The sequence below is a fragment of the Urtica dioica genome, chromosome 3, assembly GCF_054948205.1.
Source record: "Urtica dioica subsp. dioica isolate 48M chromosome 3, U.dioica_male_clone48M_v1_H2, whole genome shotgun sequence".
Taxonomy (NCBI): Eukaryota; Viridiplantae; Streptophyta; class Magnoliopsida; order Rosales; family Urticaceae; genus Urtica; species Urtica dioica.
In genome coordinates this window covers 24,170,300-24,191,778 of record NC_142758.1, presented here as the reverse complement: position 1 = coordinate 24,191,778, position 21,479 = coordinate 24,170,300, and the positions used below count along the sequence as shown (strand labels likewise).

The 21,479-nt window shown below is 42.8% G+C and overlaps 1 pseudogene; it reads left to right on the top strand.

The window, feature by feature from the left end:
* The first annotated feature begins 5,348 nt into the window (after nt 1-5,348).
* LOC149402503 (uncharacterized) lies at nt 5,349-11,882 on the top strand (annotated as a pseudogene).
* Nucleotides 11,883-21,479: the final 9,597 nt, after the last annotated feature.

Genomic DNA, 21,479 nt, shown 5'->3' with positions numbered 1-21,479 from the left:
GTTCCTTATTTTGAGGATAACAAGAATATGGAGGATGAAGTAATTTCGTTTCAAACGAAGAAGGTCAAGATTTTCTCTCCCATCTCTGAATTCAACAACGTACAAGATTTGAGGACAAATCTTCTTCAAGAGAGAGAGAATGATGTGATCCCACGTGCGAAGGAACAAAGGCGCTTCATCGAGCCTTTTCCTAATTCAAGAATACAAGACTTCAACAAAGAGTTTCATGGTTTGAACAAAGCTGAATGGAAGAAATATAAAGCTAGAGCCAAAAGCGACGCAAGAAGAAAACCCAACCACGAGGCCAAGGGCGGCGCAAATAAAGGAAAGCTGATTCACGTCATTTTAAGCAGTTTGAGCTATTTATTTGTTATTTTCGTAGTTAAAAATAATAGATGAAGTTAGAGTCTTTTTAAAGTGTTTTTGGGCTTTAGTTATGCTTAATGAAGCCCATATGTATTAGGTATTAAGTTAGGCTTTTAATTTTAATGTTATCAGGCCTAAATAATGTTTTGTAGGCTCATTTAAACTAGGGCAACAATGTACTCCGAATTTGCTTTGTATTTTCCTATTTAAAGGAGGTTTCAAACTGAATGAAAGAAGATCCAGATTTTAATAAAAAAAAATATGAGAGTCTTCTCTTGAGTTCTTATGAACTTTTATCGAACTTATCAAGACTAGTCTTGTGGCGTTCAAACTCGACTCATCAGACGGTCTTTCGCAACCGTTCGTGGCGTCATTCGATCCACCTTCGTTCCTAAATTGTAGACGATCCTTCGCTGTCCTATTGGGATATCGGGTCTCGGAGCAAGTCGATCGAGGTTCATATCACTAGACAAAGAGCAAGTACACGTAAATAAAAAAAACTATTATGAGCATTAAAGAATTTACTAACCTTTGAGAAGCTTGAACATTGATGAGCCTTCGGAATGTTGAAAACGTGTTGTCGGCCCGTCCCGGGTCGACAGCGCCCGTAGAGGCCCGAGGGAACCCCACTCGGCCAATAGCCGGGCCGTGGCCGAGAGGCCCAAGACCGGTCCACCCGGTCGGGGCTCGCCTTCTCGACCTCCACTCGGCCAGCACTCGGCCGGCGCTCGGGAGGTCGAGGCTCGCCCTCTCGACCTCCACTCAGCCAACACTCGGCCGGCGCTCGGGAGGTTGAAGCTCGCCGTCTCGACCTCCACTCGGCCAACACTCGGGAGGTCGAAGCTCGCCCTCTCGACCTCCACTCGGCCAACACTCGGCCGGCGCTCGGGAGGTCGAGGCTCGCCTGCTCGACTAGGCATGACATTTTTACCCGAAACCCGTTAGTCCGTCCGTTACCCGGTCTTAACGGGTCGGGTAATACCCGTTCAAATTGAGTTAACGGGCTAAAGGGTATTACCCGTTAGTATTTTAGCGGGTACGGGTCGGGTAGCGAAAATGTTAAACCCGCCCCGTTAACCCGCTAACCCGCCCGTTAATTATTTTCATGGAAAAAAACTAGATATTTTTTTTTAAAGAAAACATTAGATTACATCATAATGAGTAGGTTGTTGTTTTGATTCTTATTAATTTTTTTTTTTAAAACGGGTTAACGGGTTAGCGGGTGCTCAATTTTGGCACCCGTCACCCGGCGGGTATACCCGTTACCCGCCCCGTTGGGAAAACCGGGTTAACGAGTACGGGTTGACGGGTTTTTTAATAGGCGGGTACGGGTACTTGTATTGGTGTACCCGCTAAAACCCGTACCCGTTGTCATTCCTACTCTTGACCTCCACTCGGCCGGCGCTCGGCCGGCGCTCGAGAGGTCGAGGCTCGCCCTCTCGACCTCCACTCGGCCGACGCTCGGCCGGCGCTCGGGAGCTCGAGGCTCGCCCTCTTGACCTCCACTCGGCCGGCGCTCGGGAGCTCGAGGCTCGCCTTCTCGACCTCCACTCGGCCGGCGCTTGGCCGACGCTCGGGAGGTCGAGGCTCGCCCTATCGACCTCCACTCGGCCGGCGCTCGGGAGGTCGAGGCTCGCCCTCTTGACCTCTACTCAGCTGGCGCTCGGCCTCCGCCCGGGAGGTTGAAGCACGCCCCTCTCAACCTCCACTCGGCCAAGGGGTCCTCAAACCGCCCCTTGGTCGCCTATAAATACAAGGGTCCCTCCCTTGATTCAGGTAATCCAATTTTGAGTCCTGAAACGCTGTCGAACTCATACTTCACTCGTTTCGCTCATCTTTGGCCTCTCACCCTCTAAAACCTCTATAATCCACCTCAATCCCACTAATGTTGAGCGTCGGAGAGGTAAACAGAAGCACCCCCTCTGTTTCCCCTTTGTAGTTCACGTGTTCTTTCTTCCTTTTCAGGTGCTTGGACGAACTCAAGGGACATTCACAGCTAAGGGAAGACTCAGGATACCGAGTCCGACACGCTCGAACCGAAGCGAGATCACTTGGTCCGGCCTTGGGTCTAACCGCTTTCTGTTCCTAAATCGTTGTCCGAAAACGAGCGACAATATTTTGGCGCTAGAAGGAGGGGATCTCCCGACCTTGGCGACGCATTCCCTCTACTACTCTTCTTCTACCTTTGACGACAAAACTCTCGATAGATGAGTCAAGTGTCTGTCACCTCCGCGGCCGACCGAGCGACTAGCTCGAGATCCACTTTGGGAAGTTTGGCACGCCAGATTGGGGATCAAGGGCCTCGTGATAACGAGAGCCTACCCCTCGAACCATCCATCCACGAACCGGCCGGCGACACCAACGGCGCTCTCCGTGAAGACACGGCCAGGAGACTATCTGAGCTGCTCGAGCGGCCTCGAGTAAGTGACACACTCATTGCCGACCTTCTCGGCTACATTATTGTCGACGACATCGACCACGACGGGAAAGACCCCAACCATGCAGCGAAACCAAAAACCAACGAGACCAGCCTCGACCGCGCAACACACGAAAGTGAGCGCGCACGCACGCCTTCAAGGGGACACCCTCAGGCCACCGCACCAAGACATCAATCGTTGATTGAACGCACGCATGCGTTCTCGAGGGGACACCCTCGAGAGACCACTTGAAGCTCAAGGTCACGAAAGAAACGTTCCAAGCTCACCATTTGTGTCCAAAACCCCGGAGAGATGACGGCATCGGTGGTCACGGCGTCCGTCGAGGACATCGCTTGAATGACATACCCTTGCAAGGGGTGATAGGAACAGCGAGCGGAGACTTGAGAAACCGCCTCAATTCCCAAAGGGAGAATCATGGGAGCGACTTGAGAGAAAAACTCAACGCCCGACGCGAGATCGCGAGAGAGCTCGTGTTGGGACACCAACCACCCAATGTTGTTAATCGAGCGCCCAACAAGAAGCGCGTTGCCACACTCGTCACACCTGCCGTCGGTCCCGACTCGCGAAGGAAGAGGCGTAGAAATGGTCAACCCCTAACGACCATCCTTCTCCGACCCCGAAGCAACCCTTCGTCCCTCTCAATACAACACCCGACCGGATCCTTAGCTTACACAAAGAGAAGCTAGGATCTCCGCCTCCGATGAGGAGGGACCCCAAAATGCGGGATAAGAGCAAACGGTGCGAATATCACCATGACCACGGACACGTGACAACTGAATGCTACCAACTTAGGAAGCAAATTGACTCCCTGATTCGAGGCGGGAATCTCAAAGAGTTCGTGGCATGCGCTAGCAAGGTGACAACCTCGACTGAGCGCCCGACTCGTCAAAAGAAAGAGAACGTCATCACCACTACAATAAGCCCCACGACAGGCAACGTCTCAGAAACCTTGGTCATGAGAGAAGTGAGACGATGAGCGCGGTTCATCAACTAAAGGACAAACTCGCACCATTTGCGGCCACGACTGATGCGGACATCAAGGAGGAACAAACAAATGGACCAATCACAAGGGCAAGGGCAAAGCGAATGAAGGAAGATATGAACAACCTTGTTTTACAAGTTGTGCAAGAAGTGGAGAGCAAGCACACCCAAGGAAATAAAGGAGAGCTTATTCACATCATTCAAGCTGTTATTGATTAAGACTCTTTTTAGTTATTATTGTTTGAGTTATTTATTTGTTATTTTCGTAGCAAAAAACAATGGGTTAAGTTGGAGTCCTTTTAAAGTGTTTTTGGGCTTTATTTATGTTAAATGAAGCCCATATGTGTTAGATATTAAGTTAGCCTTTTAATTTTAATGTTATTAGGCCTAAATAATGTCTTCTAGGCCCATTTAAGCTAGGGCAACAAGGAGCTCCGAATTTGCATTGTATTTTCCTTATTTAAAGAGGTTTCATGAATGAGAAATGCAGACTATGTTTTTTATTAAAAAGTGAGAGAATTCCCTTTGTTTCCTGAAGAAACTTCTGAACTTATCAAGGTATTCCTTGTGGCGTTCATCCCCGACTTATCAAGCGAACTTACACATTCGTTTGTGGCGTCCTCATTATTCCAAGGTTCGCGTCTCTCTAGGCGTTGGGTCGCGGAGTCATCGAACTTGAGATTCTGGTTTGCGAAGGCACCAACATTGGTTCCGGGTCACCGTCACAATGTTGGCGTGGTTCGTATCATTTGGTATCAGAGCCGATCGAGTTCATCAATGTTTTGTCTATCCTTTTCGTTTTATTAAGAAAAAAAAATTCGTCATTCCCGAAATTGTGTTTAGGTCAGAATTGAAACAGTCATAACTTTTGAGTCTGATATCGGATTTAGGTGTTTAATATATCGAATCGAAGATCTTTTTGTGCTCTATTGAATCGTTTCAGGGTTTACTAACTAGTAACCTGTCGTTGAATCCGAAAAAGTCAGTTTTCTATTGATTTTGAGTCCCCAAAAGGTTTCTGCCAGCTTCATCCGAATTTCCTAGTTTTTTTTTTGTTTATTTCCATCTTCTTAGTTCCTCTTTATTGAAGTTCTTTTCCCAGAAAAAAAAAGATTAAAAAAAAAAGAGTCAGATTAAAAAAAAAAAAAGTGTGGTGTCTATCTTTTTGGTTTGGTGCGTTGTGTCGCAATTGTTTGTGTTTGTTCTTTCTCGTTGGTCGCGTTTGGACGTCACTAGTTTACCTTTTTCATCACCGTTCATTAGTTTCAAAAGAAATAAAAGAGGATTCGAGTGGAAAGAGGCAATAGAGTGTGAGTTTATCAGAGGGTAAAAGCCAATAATATTAAGTGTAAACACGAGCGAAATTGAGTGATCATCATACTTGAGAGAAACACTTGAGCAAGAGTTGTGAGGCCTTCTCTTTATTACTTCACTAGTGTATTGTTTTGCAGGATTTCAACTATGTCAGAAGCGGGAGACAATGATCTGCCCCCCGTCGGAGCCCAAAATTTTCAAGTGCAAGCAATCTATGGGGAAGTTACACGATTGATGCGACAAGAACTTATGGCGGTTACTGATCGCCTCGATCGAATGGAGCGCGACGCACGCCAAAGGCAGCCCCGAGCCGCACCACCCAAATTCGCACCAAATCCTCCGAGACAAAACCAACCAAGGAGGGCTGAAAATGAAGATGATGAGGTGTTTGGGGAAGATGAGTTGGCGGATGATCTTGACAGAATCTCCCTCGAGAGTCGCCAAGGAGATGAGTACAACGAAGGACGAAGGGAGAGAAACCGATTTGATCGCGGTTTTGACAACATGGGCAACATCAAGATGAAAATTCCTGAATTCCGAGGACGAAGCGACCCCGATGAGTACCTAGATTGGGAGCGTAAGATGGAAAGAGTGTTGGAATCGATCTAGGGTTTGAGAAAATAATTAACGCTTCGGTAAGCGGCGGAATTTTAAAAAATTTCTTTTACAAGTAAAACAGTTTTTACTAACCTAGACAAGGAAGCAAGTACATGTAATTAAAAATCAATATGAGCTAAGAGTTTACTAACCTTTCTTGAAGCTTGAACTTTGAAGAAGCTTTTGGAATGTTCGCAACGCTCGTCTCCCCTCGCAGCACGTCTCTCTTTCTTTCCTCGGCACCTCGAGCAACCACGAAAGTTTCTATCACTAAATCACTCGAAAAGAAGGAATCAGTGAGTGGGCACTTTTAAACGCTACGACTTAAGAACGAGTCTCGAAGTCGCAGAGCTAAACACTAGGTCGAGTGAGGACCTAGGTGCCAAGACAAGAAAAAATCGAAAATAAACTAGAGAGAGAGAGAGGATTTTCGGCCACAAGTTCTAGAGAGAGAGTCTCTCAAATCTCTTAAACTTGGATGAATGAAATGTGAGGAATGGGGCTCCTATTTATAGGAGAGGTTTTACCTTCGATAAGGTACTTTCCTCTTCTATAGAATATCACATATTCATGAGCAAAAATCCCTTATTTCCCATTCCATGTTGGGCGCCCAAGTCTGCCTCCTAGAGGCTTGGATTTGTTTCCTTTTTTGTTCCTTGCCTTGCCCATTACTCTCTTGGCCGAAATTCCTTGTGCATCTACACGCAAATTTGTTTCCTCTTTTTCTTTTGGTAAGTATCTAAATACATTTATGCACAAAATAAACTCTCTTTCCTTGGGTATTATGGGCGCCTATTCTCATCTAGAAGGAGCTTCTAGAAGCTTCTTCATTTGTTCATGACAACATGAGAAAAACCCATTAAGAATTTTCAATAAAATTCTTATGAAACGAAATTAATTCACAAGGCCCAATAATCAAGTTATGGCCGAGTGACATTAAGTCATCAAATGAACTTGTCAAAAAATTTATTGACATTCATTTCATCATATGTCTCAAAAGACAAAAATACCCTTTTGACTATTTTCGTTCTTGTTTTGACTTAGCTTCCAGTTTAACTATTCCTATCGATGTGATTCGTGACAGTGACCTCATGGACCCAAATGAACAAAGCTTGAGCTAAAAACTTGGACTCAAAAGTTCACAAACCTTTTCCAAGTTTAGCTTAATGCCAACTGACTCCACTAAAGAGCTGACACTGAAAATCTCTCGGTTCAAATGAATTTGTTTTCTACTCAAGAATTCGACCTAATTATGATGAGCGGATCCACTGAATATTATCTATGTTTACCCTTCATGAATGTCATCAGCTAGTCGGGATTTACTAAATTACCATTTTACCCTTCTAGCTGTTACTTCCTCAACTCCTTTGTCGCTTGTGAATAAGTTAGAATGAGGTGACATACATTGCATTTCAGCAATCTTGTACATGAATTTCATATCTATGAGAACTTCACAAAGTTACTCATGACAGACTCACAACTTAGTACTTCACCAATAGGCCTTGTTCGGAATCACATAGTGAGTCCGAACTTTGACTTTCTCAAATGAGAATACTAAGGTGTGAAATGGCATGTCTCATTTTAGGACTAAGGTAAGCATGATGCAATTCATACATAGTGACTTCGAGACATAAGAGGTTAAATGGTTTGTTCTTATATTGTCTCTAGAAGTGCACTGGTCAATTCAGTACCTTCGGAAGATACCTAGAAGAACTATAGAGTCCCCAACTCTCAATGCCTCATAACCAGACATCATAGATTCTTCTAACAATCATACTGAGGTCAATAGTCCTTTGACCCTAAGATTGCGAATATATCGTTTTAAGCAAACTACGAAGAGTTTGTTCATGCAAATCTACATTTGTCTCTTCGTAAGTTGTTAAGTTTGTTTATGGACTAAAAGACTAAGGTTTTATCATAAAGCTTCAAACAAAGAAAGAATGAATGAACGTTTCAACTTTATTAATGAATAGATAGGCAATTACAAGCAAGAGTCTTCATGAGACTTTATTACATCAAATGTACAAAATAAAGACTACAACTCTTCTTGTGGGCACCATTGACAACAAAGAGTGTTTGACTGTCATGAATATTCTGAACGAAAAAAGGTAAAACTCGTTGCCATTGAGTTTACAGAATATGCTGTTGTATGGTGGGACAAGCTATGCATTAGTAGGGAATACGGGGGAATCGCTCCCATTGATAACTGGGGAGAGATGAAGAGAGTAATGCGGAGACGATTTGTGCCAAATCACTACCGTCGAGATTTACTCAACAAGTTACAAATTCTGCGACAAGGAAGCAAGAGCGTCGATGATTACTACAAAGCGCTTGAGATGACGCTGATTCGGGCCAACATCGACGAAGATCGTGAAGCTACAATGTCAAGATTCTTGAGAGGCCTCAACCGCGAGATTGCCGACATGATTGAGCTTCATCACTACGAAACCTTGGAGGAGCTTCTTGACATGGCGCTAAAAGTGGAGAAACAGCAACAAAGGCGGAGTGTTTTGCGTCACCAAAGTTCAAGCCAAGTCCCATGGAAGCCAAAGTTCCCAAGGAAGGAAGAGATTCCTCTTATTTCTGGAGGAAAGTTCGAGCAAAAGACACCTGTCCCGACAACCACCAACCAAGTCAAACCACCTAATCGCACTAGCGAGATAAAGTGTTTCAAATGTCTTGGAAGAGGGCACATCGCTAATCAGTGTCCAAATCAGCGTGTCATGGTGCTTCGGGAGGGCGGTGATATTGAGTCTGAGGCTAGCGATGAAGAGGTTGATCCAGACATGCCAGAGTTGGAAGATGATGAAGAGATATCGGCCGAGCAGAGGGAGTTTCTTTTAGTGTCACGTCGGGCATTGACCACTCAAATGAAGGAAGAGGATGGACACGTACAAAGCGATAATCTTTTTCACACTCGCTGCCACATAAAATGAAAGGTTTGTAGTGTCATTGTTGATGGGGGTAGCTGCACCAACGTAGCAAGTGCATCTATGGTGGAAAAGTTAGGTCTCTCCTTGCTGAAACATCCGAGGCCTTACAAGTTGCAATGGCTGAATGATAGCGGGGAAGTCCGAGTTACGAAACAAGTGATGGTGCCATTTCGGATTGGAAAATACGATGATGAAGTGATGTGGGATGTGGTACCAATGCAAGCTGGCCATCTCCTTCTAGGTCGTCCATGGCAATCTGACCGTCGAGCACTACATGATGGCTACACCAACAAATATTCCTTCACCCACGAACACCAACCCATTGTCTTACTTCCCTTGTCCCCAAAGGAGGTCTTTGAAGACCAAGTCAGGTTACAAAAATCGAGTGCAAAAGAACTAGAGGAGAGAAAAAAAGAAAGGAAACCCATGACCGTTGAGAGAAAAATAGAGAGAAAACAAGAGTGTACAGCCTCCCCAAAACAAAACCTTTTTGCAACCAAGAAAGACATTAAACGAGCATTCACCACAAAACAGCCCCTTATCATGCTCGTGCACAAAAGTGAGGTTTTACACACTAATAAACCAGATTTGGTTTTACCCGTTGTTTCTCTTTTGCAGGACTTTGCTGATGTACTTCCCGAAGAGCTCCCGGAGGGTTTGCCTCCTATTCGGGGAATTGAGCATCAGATTGATTTTATTCCAGGAGCCTCCCTTCCAAATCGTCCAGCGTACCGTACTAACCCGGATGAGACCAAAGAGCTACAACGCCAAGTGGAGGACTTGTTGAAAAAAGGGTACGTGAGGGAGAGCATGAGCCCGTGAGCTGTTCCTGTTTTATTGGTTCCAAAGAAGGACGGAAGTTGGAGAATGTGTGTCGATTGTCGTTCCATCAACAACATCACGATAAGAATGAAAGAGGGAGATGAATGGAAAACAGCTTTTAAAACAAAACTTGGATTATACGAGTGGATGGTTATGCCTTTTGGGTTATCAAATGCCCCAAGTACGTTCATGCGTTTGATGAATCATGTGTTGCGGTCTTTCATTGGAAAATTTGTGGTTGTGTACTTTGATGATATTCTCATTTATAGTAAATCGTTACATGACCATATATCTCATTTGCAATCTGTTTTGGAGGTACTTAGGGAAGAAAAGTTGTATGCTAACCTTTGAAAGTGCGTAGGGTATACAGGTTGATGATAAGAAGATTCGCGCAATACAAGAGTGGCCGACTCCAACAAGTGTTGGCCACGTTCGGAGTTTTCATGGACTTGCTAGCTTTTATAGGAAATTTGTGAATGACTTTAGCACTATAGCAGCACCTCTCATTGAAATCATGAAGAAGAACGTGCCATTTAAGTGGGGAAAAGCACAAGAAGATGCGTTCAAGAGTCTAAAGGATAAACTAACAAATGCTCCTTTGCTTACTTTACCTGACTTTGAGAAGGCATTTGAAATTGAATGTGATGCTTCAGGTGTAGGGATTGGAGCCGTACTCATGCAGGAGCGACGTCGGATTGCGTATTTTAGTGAGAAATTGAATGGCGCGACACTCAACTACCCGACATATGACAAGGAGTTATACGCACTAATTCGAGCACTTGAGACGTGGCAACACTACTTGATGCCAAAAGAGTTTGTGATTCACACTGATCATGAATACTTGAAGCATTTCAAAAGCCAACACAAACTGAACAAACGACATGCTCACTGGTCTGAATTCTTAGAGCCGTTTCCATATGTCATTCGGTACAAAAAAGGTAAGGAGAATGTGGTTGCCGATGCCCTTTCTCGGAGGTATGTTCTGATATCAACCCTTGACGCTAAACTGCTTGGTTTTGAACATATCAAACAGCTTTATAATGATGATCTTGATTTTGGTGAAAATTATCGGTTGTGTGAAAAATCTGGAATTGGGAAGTTCTTTAGGCATGATGATTATCTTTTCAAGGAAAATAGGTTGTGTGTTCCCAATTGTTCATTGCGAGATCTACTAACTAGGGAATCCCATGGTGGAGGGCTGATGGGGCATTTTGGGGTAGCTAAGACTTTAGGAATCTTGCATGAACATTTCTTCTGGCCCCACATGAAAAGAGACGTCGAAAGGATAGTTGGTCGGTGCATTACTTGTAGGCAAGCCAAATCTAGAGTACAACCAAACGGTCTTTATACTCCCTTACCCATTCCTAGTTCTCCGTGGATAGACATTTCAATGGATTTTGTGTTAGGATTACCTAGGAGCAAGAGAGGGAAGGACTCCATTTTTGTCCTTGTAGATCGGTTCTCTAAGATGGCTCATTTTATTCCTTGCCACAAAACTGATGATGCCTCTAACGTTGCTGAGTTGTTCTTTCGAGAAATAGTACGTCTACATGGGATGCCTAGGACAATAGTTTCTGATAGGGATGCAAAGTTCTTGAGTTACTTTTGGAAGACCTTGTGGCGAAAGTTAGGAACCAAACTGTTGTTTTCTACAACCTGTCACCCCCAAACCGATGGCCAAACTGAGGTAGTCAATCGAACTTTATCAACCTTATTGAGGGCTGTAATTAGGAAACACATTAAGTCTTGGGAAGAGTGCATACCACATGTTGAGTTTGCATACAATCGTTCACTTCATTCAGCAACTAAGTTTTCACCTTTTTAACTTGTCTATGGTTTTAATACTTTAACTCCTTTGGATTTATCACCTTTACCTAGTTCTGAAACATTGAATTTAGATGGTGAAAAGAAAGCAGAATTCGTGAAGCAACTTCATGAACGGGCTCGACAAAACATTGAGCGGCGGACGGAACAATACATGAAGCAAGCCAACAAGGGACGCAGTAAATTGATTTTTGAACCTGGAGATTGGGTTTGGTTGCACATGCGGAAAGAGCGATTTCCAGCCCAACGACGTTCTAAGCTGCTCCCACGAGGAGATGGACCATTCCAAGTGCTTGATCGGATCAATGACAATGCTTACAAACTAGATCTACCCGGTGAGTACAATGTGAGCGTAACTTTCAATGTATCTGACTTGAGTCCTTTTGATGCAGATTCTGATTTGAGGACAAATCCTTTTCAAGAGGGGGGGAGTGATACGGACATCAAGGAGGAACAAACAAATGGAAAAATCACAAGGGCAAGGGCAAAGCGAATGAAGGAAGATATGAACAACCTTGTTTTACAAGTTGTGCAAGAAGTGGAGAGCAAGCACACCCAAGGAAATAAAGGAGAGCTTATTCACATCATTCAAGCTGTTATTGATTAAGACTCTTTTTAGTTATTAGTGTTTGAGTTATTTATTTGTTATTTTCGTAGCCAAAAACAATGGGTTAAGTTGGAGTCCTTTTAAAGTGTTTTTGGGCTTTATTTATGTTAAATGAAGCCCATATGTGTTAGATATTAAGTTAGCATTTTAATTTTAATGTTATTAGGCCTAAATAATGTCTTCTAGGCCCATTTAAGCTAGGGCAACAAGGAGCTCCGAATTTGCATTGTATTTTCCTTATTTAAAGAGGTTTCATGAATGAGAAAGGCGGACTATGTTTTTTTATTAAAAAGTGAGAGAATTCTCTTTGTTTCTTGAAGAAACTTATGAACTTATCAAGGTATTCCTTGTGGCGTTCATCCCCGACTTATCAAGCGAACTTACACATTCGTTTGTGGCGTCCTCATTATTCCAAGGTTTGCGTCTATCTAGGCGTTGGGTTGCGGAGTCATCGAACTTGAGATCCTGGTTTGCGAAGGCACCAACATTGGTTCCGGGTCACCGTCACATTGTTGGCGTGGTTCGTATCATTCAATAAGGCTTGCGAGCCAATGTTTTAGGATTTTAAATTTTTTGCAATCATAGTAAAGTTCGAGATTTCCCTTTCAAAATCCGCTTTATAAAAGTTTTCCGGTTATCAAAAGTAAATCATGTAACCCAAAAGACGCCTACATGGCGCACCTAAGACGCCTACATAGCACGCGTAAGATGCATACATGGCGCAACCAAGTCGTCCCTCGCGACGCACCTAAGACGCCTACATGGCGCGCGTAAAACGCCTGCATGGCGCACCTAAGGCGCCTACATGGCGCACATAAGACGCCTACATGGCGTGACCAAGTCATCCCTCGTGACACACCTAAGACGCCTATATGGCGCACGTAAGATGTCTACATGGCGCAACCAAGTCGTCCCTCCCGACAAACCTAAGACGCCTACATGGCGTACGTAAGAGGCCTACATGGCGCGACCAAGTCATCCCTCGCGGCGGACCTAATATGTTGTCAATGGTGCCCACAAGAAAAGTAGTAGTGTCTATTTATGTACATTTGATGTCATATAGTCTTATGAAGACTCTTGCTTGTAACTGCTGAATAATCAATAAAAGTTGAAACGTTCATTAATTCTTCCTTGTGTGTTTGAAGCTTTATGATAATCTATAGTCTTTACTCCTTAAAGAAACCTAAAAACACATGAAGAGACAAATGTAGATTTGCATGAACAAACTCTTCATGGTTTACTTAAAACTGCATATTCACAATCTAAGGATCTAAGGACTATTGATCTCAGTTCGATTGTTAGGCGAATTTATGATGTCTAGTTATGGGACATTGAGAGTTTGAGACTCTGTAGTTCTTCTAGGTATTTTTTGAAGGTACTGAATTGACCAGTGCACTTTTGGAGAGAGAATAAGAACAAACCATTTAACCTCTTATGTCTCGAAGTCACTACGTATGAATTGTATCATGCTTACCTCAATCCTGAAATGAGACATGTCATTTCATAGCTTACGTATTCTCATTTGAGAAAGTCAGAGTTTGGATTCACTATGTGATTCTGAACCGGACCTATTGATGAAGTACTAAGTTATGAAGATGTCATGACTCACTTTGTGAAGATCTCATAGATATGGAATTCATGTATAAGATTGCTGAAATGCAATCACCTCATGCTTTGTTCCTTGGAATGTGAATAAATGAATTGGCCAGTGTCCAAATTAAGTCATGACTCTTTTGGATGAATCGATGTGACTTGTTAGCTCCTCGTCAATTCATTGTTTCTAACTTATTCACAAGCAACAAAGGAGTTGAGGAAATAATAGCTAGAATGGTAAAATGGTAATTTTGTAAATCCCGACTAGCTGATGGTATTCATGAAGGGTATACATAGATAATATTCAGTGGATCCACTCATCAAAATTAAGTTGAATGCTTGATTAGAAAATAAATTCATTTGAACCGAGAGATTATCAGTGTCAACTCTTTAGTGGAGTCAGTTGACATTAATCTAAACTTGGAAAAGGTTTGTGAATTTTTTAGTCCAAGAATGTTAGGTCAAGCTTTGTTCATTTGGATCCATGAGGTCACTGTCACAAATCATATCGAGTAGGATTAGTTAAACTAGAAGCTAAGTCAAAACAAAAACGAGACAATCTAAGTCAACATTTGACCTAGTGTTTTAGATCTTCGAATCTAAGACTTGTTCTTGAGTCGTCGTGTTTAAAAATGCCCACACACTAATTCCTTTCTTACTTGAGTGATTCTTGTTATAGAAACTTTCGTGGTTGCTCTAGTGTCCGAGGAAAGAAGAAAGACGAGCTGAGTGGGGAGACAAACGTTTCAACCTTCCTAACGCCTCTCAACTTTCAAGATTCACAAAGGTTAGTAAACAAATAATGCTCTTTAATAGTTTTAATTTATATGTACTTGCTCTTTGTGTAGGTTAGTAAAATGATTTTACTTGTTTTAAAAGAATTTTTTTTTAAATTCCACCGCTTGCTCGAAGCGTTAAATCTTTTATTAACCCTAGATCTATTCCAACAAATGGTATCAGAGCTATGGTCGAAGATATGCATGTACATGTAATTAAAACTAGGAGCTTGAAAATCGTTTTCGAAAATTTACTAATTTTGTGACAAGTTAGAATTGTTTTATAAGATTTTTTTTTAATTTATTGCTCATGCCTTTAAATTAAAAATCATGTTGATTTTCTATGACTATGGGATGTTATTAAAACACATTAGAATCAGTTCTAAAATGTTTTAAATTTTTATAATGAAAAACGTGTTTTTAAAGTTTGAGAAAATTTCGTGTAATTTTGTGACTAGTTATATTGTCTTGCTAGTTTCGTCTATTTACTCGTTTCGTTTTATGATTCTTGTTATTTTCTTGTATACCATGTTATTACCATGTTAATAAAACACATATAAAAGCTTTAACAACTTTCTAAAACGTTCCGTTACACTTGATTCTTTTTCGCACTCAATGTTCGAACTTTAATTATTTCAGTTTTCTTTGAGCTCGAGAAAAATCCGCTGTAAAAGTCGCATAACTCTCTGCTCAGAATTCAAAAGTTAATAATTCTTTAATCGAATTAAAGGTTTATTTGTCCTCTTTCCAATACAATTAGTTTTAGGTCCAAAGGCTGTCGGAGCCGCCATGTATGGCGATTTTACTCCGAGGTGCACGGCTGTTCCCAAAGTCCAGTTATTTAGAATTCCGGATTTTCTACCCCACTCTATGAGTTATAGAACTTTAATGAGAAAATTTCCATGAGCAAAATTGTTTTTTCGTAAGATAATAAACATAATGTGAAAGATTGAAATATTTTGATTTTTGAAAGTTTAATTGAAATTGAATTTTTACAAAACTAGTTTGAATTTAGAAAAACCGTTTTCACTTTCAAACTTGAAAATATTTTGTCATCCAAATCAAATAAGTTTTCAAAATGTTTTCAAAACTATATCTATATCACATATGTTCAAAATCTATATGCTCTTGAAAATTTGAGTGGGAGGTCTCCTTGTAGACAAGCCGAAAAATGAAAAGATGTGTAATCTCAAACTTTCAAGTGTACGAGTGAGCTGAAGTTCACACTTCCCTCATGCACTTTCCCGAAATAGAAAATAGGAAAAGATCCGAGTATGTCCCTTGTGCCTTTATGCACTAACAGTGCTCTGAACATGAAAATCTAGGATTCTTTTCTAGTTGTCCGCTTTATCGCTTTATAAGAGACGATGTGCCGACTCTAAAAATTAACTGGGAGGGTTATACTTGTTGTTTGTAACCCACGATCCCCAACTCTAATGAAAGAAGCAATTAAACGTTTGACTAAGAATCACTCTTGTGGCCCTCTCTTCAATGAGAGTACTCTAAGGCATTTTTACTTCGATCATTGCTCAATGAGCTACGTCCGAGAGTGAGACGATGAAGACAAGGCCTCCTCTTCGGGGATTATTTTTTCAAAGTTGACCTTTTGGACTAAGTGGTTGGTTGCACACTTAGACTCAATCCTAGTAATCCTCCCTTGAGGCTCTGCAAAAAGATGTGAGTGATCAAACTAATTTAAAAGGTGGCTAGTCAAAATTGGTGTATTTACATCTTGGCTAAACATTAATGATGTGTCATTTACATATAAAAGGAGATTTTTTGCGGCCTTCTCTTGAGGGAGTAGATTATCATTTCGTTTATAACATCTTTGGATTTTATCAAATCTTAAAAACTTAAATCAAAGACTAATCATAAACTTGTTTCAACTTCAGCAAGATTTCTCCCAACCATCTCTCAACAATCATTTCCTCAAAACAAACTAGAAACCAAAAAATACGTAACCTCAATATCATCTTTACCATTAACAAGCACAAATGGGTACTCACCACCCCGTGTCCTCCTCAGACGAATAATGATTCGACTAAAGAGGACAAATACGCCTTGGCGGCCTGGCTCCGCTCCGATGAGATTGTAAAGTGCTATATCTTAGCATCTATGAACAATGTGCTACAAGAGCAACATCGTGACATTGAGAATGCCGTTGACATGCTCTACAAATCTCCATGAGATGTTTAGAGGGCAAGGGCATCAGGCAAGACAACAAGCAGTCAGACAGTTTATGAACTGTCGCATGAAGGCTGGGACTCCAATCAGGGACCATATAATGCTGATCATTAGTTACCTGAATGAGATGGAAATCCTAGGATCTGAGATTGACGACGAGACCAAACTAGATATGATCTTGGAAACTCTCCCCGAATCTTTCGATACCTTCGAGCTGAACTACTCCATAAACAAGCTAGAGTACATTGTTACCGAGCTAATGAAGGAGCTTCACACTGTTGAAGGTCTCACTAAAAGAAAGAGGAACCAAGGAGAGGCATATGCTACTGAGCACAAAGCCTCCGCCTCTGGATCTAAGAAGAGACCTCACAAGGCCAAGAGCTGTCCTGCCTATCTCAAAGCAAAGGAACATAGTAATGTACTAATTACCAAAGCATGCTTAGTAGCTGATAATGTATCAACGTGGATTCTTTACTCTGCTTCTACTAACGATATTTGTTGTTCCTTGACTGGTTTCAAGAAATCCAAAAGTTTAGAGGAAGGCGACTTCTGCTTCAAATGGGGTGATGTGAGGTTGGTGTCTGCGAAGGCTGTGGGATCTGTTATGCTGTCTTTCGAAGACCGCACTTTAAACTTGAATAATGTTTATTTTGTTCCTTCCTTTGGGAAGAACTTAATATCTGTTGCTCGTCTTCGTGAGCAAGATTATTGTTTAAAGTTCATTATGAATGGAATTCGAATTTTGTTTCCTGATAATTCTTTTGTCATTGATGCATGTATGAAGAATTCTCTTTTCTACATCTATACCGCTCAACCTTCTCTATTAGACACTGAAATAGATAATGATCTAGTTAGGGAGCCAAAGAGGATCAAACATTCTGATTCGTCTAATCTAATAAAATCAACATATCTCTGGCACTCAAGACTTAGTCATATCAGTCTAGACAGGTTTAAGAGACTTGTGAGGGACGGTCCACTCCAAGCCTCTGCAATAGGTTCACTACCTACTTGTGAATCTTGCATAGAAGGAAAAATGACTAAGTGACCTTTCTCTGATAATGGTCGAAGAGCCACTGAGTTGCTGGAACCTGTACATTCTGATGTATGTGGTCCACTCAGTCAATAGGCACGTGGAGGATACGAATACTTCGTTACCTTCACTGATGATTACTCAAGATACGGTTTTGTCTATTTGCTCAAACACAAATCCGAGACTTTTAACGTATTTAAGGTCTTTAGGGCTTTAGTGGAAAAGCAAACTGGCAAACAGATCAAAACTCTTCGATCTGATCGAGGTGGTGAGTGTATATCTGGAGAGTTCGATGACTTTCTTAAAAAAGAAGGTATCGCTTCTCAGTTTACCGCACCTAGCACACCTCAACGAGACGGAGTGTCAGAGAGAAGAAACCAAACTCTTATGGAGATGGTTAGATCAATGATGAGTTACTCATCAGTCCATCTTCCCTTTTGGGGATATGCCCTCGAAACAGCTGCAGATATTCTGAACCAAGTTCCGTCTAAAACAGTTCCTGGTATTCCTTATAAACGATGGGTTGCCCTACACATGTGCTGAGGCAAAGACTAGCAAGTTGGCTAGTAGGTCAGAATTGTGTCCGTTCGTTGGATATCCAAAGGAAATCAAAGGTTTCTCTTTCTATAGTCCCGAGGATGATAAGACTTTCGTTAGCACGAATGCTCGTTTCCTTGAGGAGGACTTTATGAAATATGTAAAACCTAGAAGCAAAATTGTGCTTGAAGAAAAGTTGGATGAAAAAGTGATGCGTGTCGTTCCGTGATAAAAAAATATATTCCTTAATTGAATAAGAAGTATAACAGAAAATAATGGTTAAACCCACAAGGACCTAGATTAATTAAATGACTAACTAATTTAAGGGAAAATAATTGTAATACAAAGAATCGAGGGTTTTTAGGAAATTATAAATTTAGCAAAGAAAACAAAATGGCAAAAAGACACGGTAAGGTTTCCTTCGGTCCCGCAACAATCCTATTCAATCTTGGTTCGACAATACTCGCACAACTCATATAAAATCAACGTCCACAAAAAATCGAAACACGTCAATAATCTCCGCAATCCTTTTATATTAGCTAATCATGACGTTGCACCGATAAAGAACCCTAATTATTAAACAACCTAATGAACACGCGCCTAGATTTTATATAACAACAACAATGAATTCAGAAAGCGAATAGATAAAGAGTCCATGACTTTGCGGCTCTACTTTTGCTTTGAAAATCGTAGTCTCTGTTGTCGCTCGTTTTCGAGCAACGATTTAGAAGCCTCAAGCGATTAGACCCAAGGCCGGACCAAGTGGCCTCGCTTTGGCTTGAGCATGTCGGACTCGATATCTCGAGTCTCCCCTTAGCTGCCAATGGTCCTTGAGTTCACCGGCGCACCTGAAAAAGATAAGAGAACCGTGAACTAAGAAGGGAAAACAGAGGGGGTGCCTCTGTTTACCTCTCTAACGCTCAACATTAGTGGGATTGAGGTGGAGTATAGAGGTTTTTGTTGTCGGCCTATCGATCACCGACAGGGCAAAACCGTCACGCCACGTCCCGGGCGGCGCCCGCCCGGCAAAGGCTCGTTCGGCCGACCCCTGGCCGGACATGGACTGTCAGGGCACCTCCCGGCCAATAGCCTCCCGGCCGGCTAGAGTCTCGCCCGTCCAATGGCCGGCCCAAGCACACTCGGCCATTGGCCGGTCCAGACCCTTCACTCGGCCAATGGCCGAGTGAACCTTCATCCGGTCCAGACCCTTCACTCGGCCAATGGCTGAGTGAACCTTCATCCGGCCAGGCAGTTCACTCGGCCACGAGTCAACTGATAAGCCCTCGTGGCGACCCTATACATAACTCCTCGCGTTGGGTCCCGAGTCCACGAGTCGACTGATAAGCCATCGTGTTGACTCTAAACATAACTCCTCGAGTTGAGTTCGCTCCTCGAGTTCAGTTCCGAGTCCACGAGTCGACTTATAAGCCGTCATGTTGACTCTACACATAATTCCTCGAGTTGAGCTCGCTCCTCGAGTTGAGTTCCGTGTCCACGAGTCGACTGATGACTTCTCGTACCGACTCAAGACATAACTCCTAGAGTTGAGTTCACTCCTCGAGTTGAGTTCCGAGTCCACGAGTCAACTGATAAGCCCTCGTGCCGACTCAATACATAACTCGTCGAGTTGAGTTCACTCCTCGAGTTGAGTTCCAATTCCACGAGTCAACTGATAAGCCTTCATGCTGACTCTATACATAACTCCTCGAGTTGAGTCCCGAGTCCACGAGTCGACTGATAAGCCCTCGTGTTGACTCTCCACATAACTCCTCGAGTTGAGTTCACTCCTTGAGTCAAGTCCCGAGTCCACGAGTCGACTGATAAGTCCTCGTGCCGACTCTACACACGACTCTTCGAGTTGAGTTCACTCCTCGAGTTGAGTCCCGAGTCCATGAGTCGACTGAGAAGACCTCATGTTGAGTTCCGAGTCCACGAGTCGACTGATAAGCCCTCGTGCCGACTCGATACATAACTCCTCGAGTTGAGCTCACTCGTGAGACCAAGAGTCGACTTATAAGCCCTCGTGCCGATTCAATACATAACTCCTCGAGTTTAGTTCACTCCTCAAGTTGAGTTCAGAGTCCACAAGTCGACTTATAAACCCTCGTGCCGACTCGATACATAACTCCTCGAGTTGAGTTCACTCCTCGAGTTGAGTCCCGTGTCCACGAGTCGACTGATAAGCCCTCGTGTTGACTCTCCACATAACTCCTCGAGTTGAGTTCCGAGTGCACAAGTCGACTGATAAGCCCTCGTGCCGACTCAATACATAACTCCTCGAGTTGAGCTCACTCGCGAGACCAAGAGACGACTTATAAGCCCTCGTGCCGATTCAATACATAACTCCTCGAGTTTAGTTCACTCCTCAAGTTGAGTTCAGAGTCCACAAGTCGACTTATAAGCCCTCGTGTCGACTCGATACATAACTCCTCGAGTTGAGTTCACTCCTCGAGTTGAGTCCCGTGTCCACGAGTCGACTGATAAGCCCTCGTGTTGACTCTCCACATAACTCCTCGAGTTGAGTTCCGAGTCCACAAGTCGACTCATAATCCCTCGTGCCGACTCGATACATAACTCCTCGAGTTGAGCTCACTCTTCGAGTTGAGTCCCGAGTTCACAAGTCGACTGATAAGCCCTCGTGTTGACTTCCCACATAACTCCTAGAGTCGAAGTCACTCCTCGAGTTGAGTCCCGAGTCCACAAGTCGACTGATAAGTCCTCGTGTCGACTCTACACATGACTCCTCCAGTTGAGTCCCGAGTCCACGAGTCGACTGATAAGCCCTCGTGTTGACCCTCAACATAACTCCTCGAGTTGAGTTCCCTCCTCAAGTTGATTCCCGAGTCCACGAGTCGAGTGATAAGCCCTCGTGTTGACTCTCCACATAACTCCACGAGTTGAGTTCGCTCATCGAGTTGTGTTCCAAGTCCACGAGTCGACTGATAAGCCCTCGTGCCGACTCGATACATAACTCCTAGAGTTGAGTTCACTCATCAAGTTGAATCACGAGTCCACGAGTCAACTGATAAGCCCTCGTGTTGACTCTAAACATAACTCCTCGAGTTGAGTTCGCTCCTCGAGTTCAGTTCCGAGTCCACGAGCCGACTTATAAGCCCTCGTGTTGACTCTCCACATAATTCCTCGAGTTGAGTTCCGAGTCCACGAGGCGACTGATTAAAAGCAAAATAATATGCGGAATGAATAATTCTCATTAACAAATAAAGGGGTATTTATACACATACAATCAGGAAAACCTAATCAGACTCTAACTAAACCCTAAATAATAAAGCATATCTAACAATCAGCCTATTGGGCTATTTAATGATAATACACGTTAATAAGCAAGAGAGGAACGAAATTACACAATTAAACAATGTACATTACGTGATTTAACACTGATGACTCCTTGTACATTACAATGAGTTCACTCCTCGAGTTTGTTGTCAATGGTGCCCACAAGAAGAGTTGTAATCTTTA